Source organism: Mandrillus leucophaeus, unplaced genomic scaffold (assembly GCF_000951045.1).
Source record: "Mandrillus leucophaeus isolate KB7577 unplaced genomic scaffold, Mleu.le_1.0 Scaffold501, whole genome shotgun sequence".
NCBI classification, from domain to species: Eukaryota; Metazoa; Chordata; class Mammalia; order Primates; family Cercopithecidae; genus Mandrillus; species Mandrillus leucophaeus.
In genome coordinates this window covers 899952-909136 of record NW_012105377.1, presented here as the reverse complement: position 1 = coordinate 909136, position 9185 = coordinate 899952, and the positions used below count along the sequence as shown (strand labels likewise).

At 42.3% G+C, this 9185-nt stretch overlaps 1 pseudogene; it reads left to right on the top strand.

The window, feature by feature from the left end:
* The first annotated feature begins 3881 nt into the window (after positions 1 to 3881).
* On the top strand, positions 3882 to 5605 carry LOC105550987 (annotated as a pseudogene).
* The last annotated feature ends 3580 nt before the right edge of the window (positions 5606 to 9185 follow it).

The window sequence follows — 9185 nt, the reverse complement described above, 5'->3', positions numbered from 1 at the left end:
TGTGCTGTTGAGGCAAAGAGAACTGTAGGGGCTGAGACTGAAGAGTGTAGAATTGGAGAGAGGTGAGCTGCAGCTAGCAGCCTCTACCCAAAGGTCATTCACCTATTCTGGGTCATGGGAGAAGCTGAGAATCTGGAGATGGCGAAACTAGAGAATTTCCAAAAGAGACATGAAGAGCCTGAAACACACAGCAGGAATTCCTTTCAGGACATTTGCTGAATTGGGAGTGTATGAAGCTAAAAAAACAGAAGTAGAAAGCCTCTGATAATCGTCAGAGTTTTCAGCAGTTTTAGAAGATGAAAACAGGAATTCAAGACCTGCCAAAGAAGGGGCCCAGGTGAATACACCAGGCTAACAGTCAGGCCAAGGATGGATGGTGACCTGACCTCATTACCACATTGAAAATTGAATTGAGATGAATCATGACCAAAATGCAAAAGGTCGAACAATAAAACTTCTAAAAGAAAACAGGAAAAAAAATATTCACGGTCTTGGTGTAAAATTTCTTTTTTTCCCTCCAAGTTTAAAAAATATAATACTCTACTTTGCTTTAAAAACATTTCAACTTTCTGAGAGAAATTAAAACTGTGTGTTAGGAGTAGGGCAGAGGTTGTCTGGGGGAGAAGAGGTGGCTAAAACTGCACGGGGTGTGAATGGTAGCTTGTCATCATGGGTAGTTGTCACCTAAGTGTGTTCACTTTGTGAAAACTCATCACACTCTATGCTGTTGTATGCTTACTCTATATACACTCTTTTGTATTTGTTATGTCACGCTTCAATAAAAACATTAATATGAAAAATGTGTGCATTTACCATATGACCTAATCTTTCCATTTCTGGATTTACAGGCATACCTTGGAGATATTGTGGGTTTGCTTCTAGGCTCCCACAATAAAGTGAATATTGCAATAAAACAAGTCACTCAACTTTTTTTATTTCCCAGTGCATATAAAAGTTTTGTTTATACTCTACTGTAGTCTATGAAGTGTGTAATGTCATTATGTCTAGAAAACAAGGTACAGACTTTGTACAAAAATATTTTATTGCTAAAAATGCTAATAATAATCTCGACTTTAACAAGTTATAATCTTTTTCATGGTAGGTCTTGCCTCGATGTTGATGGATACAGACTCTTTAGGGTGGTGACTGCAGAATTGTAGTGTGGCTGCAGCCATTCCTTAAAATAAGACAACAATGAAGTTTGCTGCATGGATTGACTCTCAATTTCCTGAATGATTTCTCTGTAACATGAAATACTGTTTGTTAGCATTTTACCTACAATACTTTTAAAATTGAAGTCAGTCTTCTCATATCTTGTCACTGCTTTATGAACTAAGTTTATGAGATATTCTAGATCCTTTGTTGTCATTTCAACAATGTTTACAGCATCTTCATCAGGAATAGATTCCACCTCAAGAAACTACTCTTTGTTCATTAAAGTTTTATCATGAGATTGTAGTAATTCAGTTACATTTTCCAGTTCCACTTCTTTTTTTTTTTTTTTTGAGACGAAGCTTTACTCTTGTTGCCCAAGCTGGAGTGCAATGGCGTGATCTCAGCTCACTGCAAACCTCTGCCTCCCAGGTTCGAGTGATTCTCCTGCCCCAGCCTCCTGGGTAGCTGAGATTACAGGTGCCGGCCATCACACCCAGCTAATTTTTGCATTTTTAGTAGAGATGGGGTTTCACTATGTTGGTCAGGTTGGTCTCAAACTCCTGACCTCAGGTGATCCATCTGCCTCGGCCTCCCAAAGTTCTGAAATTACAGGAGTGAGCCACCGTGCCTGACCTCCACTTCTAATTTGAGCTCTCTTGCTGTTTCCATATTTGCAGTTACTTCCTCCACTGACATCTTGAATTCCTCAAAGTTATCCATGAGGGTTGGAATCAACTTCTTCCAAATTCTTGTTAATATTGATATTTTGACCTTCTCTCATGAATCATGAATGTTCTCAATAACATCTAGAATGGTGAATTCCTTCCAGAATGGTTTCAATTTACTTTTCCCAGATGCAGCAGATGAGTCACTATCTATGGCAGCTATAGCTTTAGGAAATGTATTCCTTAAAGAATAAGACTTGGAAGTTGAAATTACTCCTGGATGCATGGGCTGGAGAGTGAATGCTGTGATGAAAAAAACATTAATCTCCTTGTACATCTCCATCAGAGCTCTCGGACGACCAGGTACACTGTCAATGAGTAGTAATCTATGGAAAGTAATATTTTTTTCTGAAGAGTAGGTCTTAACAGTGGACTTAAAATATTCAGTAAACCATGGTGCTAACAGATATGCTGTCAGCCAGGCTTTGTTCTTCCATTTATGGAACAGAAGCAGAGTAGATTTAGCATAATGCTTAAGAGCCCTAGGATTTTTTGAATGGTATGTGGGTATTGGGTACAACTTAAAGTCACTAGCTTCATTCGCCCCTAAAAAGTGAGTCAGCCTGTTGTTTGAATCTTTGAAGACAGACATTTAACTTCTCCACTCTAGGGGAGTGTTGTGGCTGGTTTGATTTTCTATGCACACCACTCAAACTTTCTCCATATCAGCAATAAAACTGTTTCTCTTTCTTATTCTTCATGTGTTCACTGAAGCAGCACTTTTCATTTCCTTGAAGAATTTTTTCCTTTGAATTCACAACTAACTGTTTGGCTAACTGCTGAGCTATCTGTTTGGTGCAAGAGGCCTAGTTTTGGCTTATTTCAGCTTTCAACATACCTTCCTCATTAAGCTTATTCATTTCTAGCTTTTGATTTAAAGTGAGAGGTGTGTGACTCTTCCTTTCACTTGAAGAGTGAGATACTATTGTAGGGTTATAAATTGACTTAATTTCAATATTATTGTGTCTCAGGTAATAGGGAGCCCTGAGGGGAGCCCTGAGAGTTGAGGGGACATCCAGTTGGTGAAGTAAGCATATTTATAGATTAAGTTTGCTGCTTTCTATGGGCATAGTTCATGGCACCAAAACAATTACAATGGCAACATCAAAGATTATTGATCACAGATCACTACAACAGGTATAATAATAATGAAAACATCTGATATATTGCAAGAATTATGAAACTGTGACACAGAGATGCAAAGTGAGTACATGCTGTTGAAAAAAAATGGCACTGATAGACTTACTTGACACGGGGTTGCCACAAACCTTCAATTTGAGAAAAACACAGTATCTGCAAAGTACAACAAAGTGACATTCAATAAAATGAGACCTACCCATATGCTGTAAAGAGATATATATGAGAATATGTCACTGTAGTAAGAGTTGGAGGCAACCTAAGTGCTCACTACTAAAGGAATAGAGAAATCAAATATGATGGCTACACATTGTGGAGTACCATGAAGCAGTTAGAAGCAATGACTTACTGGATGAATATGCATATGAGGGAAGATCTTAAAAATCGAATGATGAGTTTTAAAAATAAAGTTACAGAATGAAATTGATAGCACCCCATTTATTGCCTATTAAAAACACATACATGACTGGTTGCAATAGCTCACACCTGTAATCCTAGCACTTTGGGAGACTGAGGTTGGAGGATTGCTTGAGTCCAGGAGTTCGAGAACCACCTGGGCAACATAGCAAGGCCCTGCCTCTACAAAAATTAGCTGGGCATTGTGGTACCTGTCTGTAGTTCCAGCTACTCTGGAGGCTGTGGTGGGAGGACTGCTTGAGCCCAGTAGCTAGAGGTTGCAGTGAGCTGAGATTGTGCCACTGCACTCCAACCTGGGGTACAGAGCACTCTGTCTCAAAAAACAGAAATAAAAATAAAAACATGGGTCCCGTCCATGTGGGGTCAGGGCCTGCGGCATGCGCAGGAAGCAGCACAGCCCTGCACAGGAGGTGACGGCACCACTGACCATCCAGGTCCCTGCAGAATGGTGTCAGAGAAACGTTTTGCCCCTTCAAGACTCAGGAGGATGAGAGTAATCACTTGTGAAATAGCCTGGCACGACAAAGAGCCTGTGTACAGCCTCGACTTCCAGCATGGGACTGCTGGGAGGATGCACAGACTGGTGTCTGCAGGTGTGCATTCCGCTGTCAGGATCTGGAAGGTAGAAAAGGGACCAGATGGAAATGCCATCGTGGAATTTTTGTCCAATCTTGCTCATCATACCAAAGCCATCAATGTCCTGCACTTTTCTCCAACTGGGGAAATTTTAGCATCGACAGGAGATGATGCTGTCATCCTGTTGTAGAAGGTGAATGATAACAAGGACCTGGAACAGATCGCTTTTCAGGATGAGGACCAGGCCCAGCTGAACAAGAAGAACTGGACGATTGTGAAGACTCTGTGGGGCCCCTTAGAAGATGTGTATGATATTTGCTGGGCAACTGATGGGAATTTAATGGCCTCTGCCTCTGTGGATAGCACAGCCATCATATGGTACAATTGATGTTTATAGGATCATCAATAAAGGACAAAAAATATCGATTAACATAACATAAAAGTTATGTCCAAGGAGTAAACTGGGACCGTTTAAGTCAATATGTTGCTACTCTGAGCTGTGACAGGGTGCTGCGGGTATACAGTATACAGAAGATGCGTGTGGTTTTTAATGTTTCAAAGATGCTATCTGGAATAGGGGCTGAAGGAGAGGCAAGAAGCTACTGGGCGTTTCACGATGACAGTGTGAAGTTCTTCTTCCGTAGACTGAGTTTCACTCCCGATGGGTCTTTGCTCCTCACACCAGTTGGATGTGCGGAATCTGGTGAAAATGTAATGAACACCACTTACGTTTTCTCCAGGAAGAATCTTAAAAGGCCCATCGCTCATCTTTTCTGGGTCCTAGAAAAGTCACTCTTGCTGTTGGCAGCTGTCTGGTCTACTTTGAACTGAGGCCGGTGGTGGAAACAGGTGTGGAGCAGATGGGTCTGCCCTACTGCCTGGTATTTGCTGTGGCTTAGGAGGACTCTGTGCTTCTGGACACCCAGGAGTCCTTCCCTTTTGGCTACGTGTCTAATATACATTACCACACCTCCAGTGACATTTCATGGTCTAGCGATGGTGCCTTCCTGGCCATTTCTTCCACAGACAGTTACTGCTCATTTGTGACATTTGAGAAAGGCGAACTTGGAATTCTTTTAAAAGAGAAGTCAGTTTTGAGCACGAGAACTCCTGACACAGCAAAGAAAACCAAGAGTCAGACACACCGAGGGTCTTTGCCAGGATCCAGACCAGTAGAGGGAACAACTGCCAGCAGAACCCAAGACCCCAGCAACCCCTGCTCGACCCCACCTCAGGCCAGACAGGCCCCAGCCCCAACAGCCATCAGGGACCCTCTCTCTATCATTCTGCTGTCAAAAGCTCCTTGCTGAGGCCTTCGGAGGAGAAGATCCTGCCGCCCAGTAGTTAAAACACAAAAGCTCACCCATCCCAGAGGGTCACTCTGTACACATTGCAAGCCTGGAGCAAGACAACACCCTGGAGAATAAACTTAATACCCTTAGAGACAGACACTCCACCAAAGTCTGTACCAATCAATGTAATTTCCACCCCTTCTGCAGAAGAATTTAGTAAGAGACGCTCAGGGCAGTCCCTCAGAGCTAAAGCAGCCCAGACGCAATGAAAACAAAGGGGGCACTGAAAGTCTGGACCCTTGATGGGACCTTGGCTTCTGCTCAAAGCCTTCCAAGCCTCTCATGTGTGCAATGAGGTGGTGAGACTGGATATGCCTGAGACCAGTTGCTTCCACGGAGCGGGACAGATGCTGTAAATGGATTTCTGTAACAGAAGTGACATGTGTACTGATTTTTCTCCAGAAATATGGATGCTGTCTTATTCAGTATCCATTTTTAACTTGGGGGTGTGAACGTTTTAACATAATGAATCTTCTTTTTAATGAGTCTCTGAAACCGGAGCAGTTTAACATTATCCAGTGTGAAAATCAACGAGTCCTCCCTGACATCCTCGTGAAAGTACAGACACTTCATGGAGGGACTCCTTTTAAAGTTAGAATTAGGAAGATGAGAAAGTAATTTGAGATTTTACTCTGTTGAATTTTAGAGTATTTAGAGTAATTGTTAGATTTTGCTTCTAAGGAGTTGATTGATTAAACTTTGGAAGGTTAAAAAATAAAATAAATAAACACACATACATTGTAGGGTTCTCTAGAGGGACAGAACTAATAGGATAGACAGATATGATATCAAAGGGAGTTTATTAAGTATTAACTCACATGATGAGAAGGTCTCACAATAGGCCATCTGCAAGCTGAGGATCAAGGAAGACAGTCTGAGTCCCAAAACTGAACCACATGGAGTCCGATGTTCGAGGGCAGGAAGCATCCAGTACGGGAGAAAGATGTAGGCTGGGAGGCTAGGCCAGTCTCGTCTTTTCACGTTTTTCTGCCTACTTTATATTCTAGCCATTTTGGCAGCTGATTAGATGGTGCTCATCCAGATTAAGGGTGGGTCTGCCTTTCCCAGCCCACTGACTCAAATGTTAATCTCCTTTGGCAACACCCTCGCAGACACACCCAGGATCAATACTTTGGATCCTTGAATCCAATCAGGTTGACACTCAATATTAACATATATGTATATGGAAAGAAGTGGTTTGCTGCTATAAACTCTGTGATACGGCCAAAAAATTGTGAGTTCCCCGAGTGTGAGAAGGGAAAAGTCTGCCTCTGAACACACATCCCCACTGGGGAACCTGCAAATCCAGATCACAGCAGGATTTAACCTTACCTATTATTGAAATGGATTTTGAGTTGGGCAAAATATAAAAGTAGAAGCAGCAGCAGGATAAGTCCTGTAGGCACTGCCAGTCCCCAGCTCAAGCCCAGGGAAACCATTCCTGGCTTTATCTCACAGTAGTCCTTGGGGACAGCAACAGCAGCCAGTGGAATTGGGGAGGGGCCACAGGGTGAAGGAAGATTCTAGATGAACTTTGTAATAATTTCGACTGAGCTTGAATTTACCTAAGCAGATCAAGGGCAGGGATACTGCAAATGGAAAGTGCAGATACAAGTGCAGAAGCCACAGTGCATGGTGCAGGCAGGCATGCAGGAAGGGGCAAGGCCTGAGACTGTTTGCTTTCTCAGCGGGGAGGTTTGTAGCCTGGGGCAAGATCTCAGCCCCGATGACCCACTGCCTGGATATAAACTTTGGGATGTTGGTGGGGTATGGCGGGAGTGAGACTGGCCTTTGCTGGCTGTGTGGGAGCTAGGTGAGGCCTCTCACTGCTGGTTTCCCCCAACTTCCCTGGTGACCTGTAAGATGCAGCAGAGTCAACCACAATCCCACTATGAACATAACTCTATTGGCTAGAGAAACACCTCCCATCCTTGGCCACAAACAGTGACTGTGGCAAGCCCTGCCCAAGGAGATTCTGAATTCAGACCCACCTAACCCTGCCCCAGTCTGATGGTTTTTCTCTACCCACCCTGGTAGCTGGAGACAAAAGACATAAAGTCTTGGAAGCTCTATGGCCCCATCCATTGCCTGCAAAACTTGAGTGCTTCTTCTGGCCAAGGTAGGGCAAGCTTATATCAGCCTTCAACTACTCCAGCTAGTGCTCTCTTGAAAGTGCCACCTCCTGGCTGGAGGCCAACCAACTCAAGCCATTACAGCAATTCATAACAGAACAACCCTGTTCCAAAGAAGGAGAAAACAACAGCTAATTCCACTGCCTGCAACACCCTGGCTAACCAGAGGTCTTGAGTCTGTCCACATGACAACTTCATTGCTAGCATAACCAGCATTCAAGAAAACCAGTGCAATAAACAAAACTATAATCAAGGACTCCTACAGAGTCTACTTTACTTTCCTGCCACCTCCACTGGAACAGGTGCTGGTATCCATGGCTAGAAGATCTGAAGACAGATCACATCACTGGATTCTTTGCAGACATTCCCCTGCACCAGCCCAGGACCTGGTAGCCCAGCTGGATGGCTAGATCCAGAAGGGAAATAGCAATCACTGCAGTCTGGCTCTCAGGAGGCCCCATCCCCAGGGGAAGTGGGAGAGTAGCACAAAAGTGATCACCTCGTGGGATGAAAGAATCTGAATAGCCCTTGAGTTCCAAATCTTTCTACTAAAACAGTCTACCCAAATGAAGAGGAACCAGAAAAGTATTTATGGTAACATGACAAAACATGGTTCTATAATACCCCCAAAAGATCATACTAGCTCCCTGGCAGTGAATATAAACCAAGAAGAAATCTCTGAATTGCCAGACAAAGAATTCAGAAGGTTGATTATTAAGCTACTCAAGGAGGTGCCAGAGAAAGGTAAAAACCAACTTAAAGAAATTTAGAAAATGTTACAGGATATGGTGAATCCATATCCTGAGAAATAGGTATCATAAAGAAAAGACAATCATACCTGCTGGAAATAATAAACTTAAAGAAATACAAAATATACTGGAAAGTTTCAATAATAGAATCACACAAGTAAAAGAAAGAACTTCAGAGCTCAAAGACAAGGCTTTCAAATTAACCCCATCTGACAAGGACAAAGAGTAAAGAATAAAAAATAAATAAATAAACAAAGCCTCCAAGAAATTTAGGATTATGTTACACAACCAAACCTAAGAATGATTGGTGTTCCTGAGGAAGAAGAGAAATTTAAAAGTTCAGAAACCTTATTTGCAGCAATAATCAAGCAAAACTTCCCTCGTCTTGCTACACATCCAGACATCCAAATATAAGAAGCTTAAAGAACACCTGGGAAATTCATCACAAAAAGATCATCACCTAGGCACATAGTCATCAGGTTATCTAAAGTCAAGACAAAGGAAAGAATCTGAAGAGCTGTGAGGCAAAAGCATCAGGTAAACTATAAAAGAAAATCTATCAGATTAACAGCAGATTTCTCAGCAGAAACCCTATAAGCCAGAAGGGATTAGGGTCCTATTTTTAGCCTCCTTAAACAAAATAATTATCAGCCAATAATTTTGTATCCAGTAAAACTAAACTTCATAAATGAAAGGGAGATACAGTCTTCTTCAGACAAACAAATGCTGAGAGAATTTGCCCTTATCAAGCCAGCACTACAAGAAATGCAAAAAGGAGTTATAATCTTGAAACAAAACCTCAACAGACACCAAAATAGAACCTCCTTAAAGTATAAATGTCACAGGGCCTATAAAACAATAACAAAAGTGGGGGATGGGGGAAACCGGTATTCAGCCAACAACTTGCATGATGAATAGAATAGTACCTCACATCTCCATTTT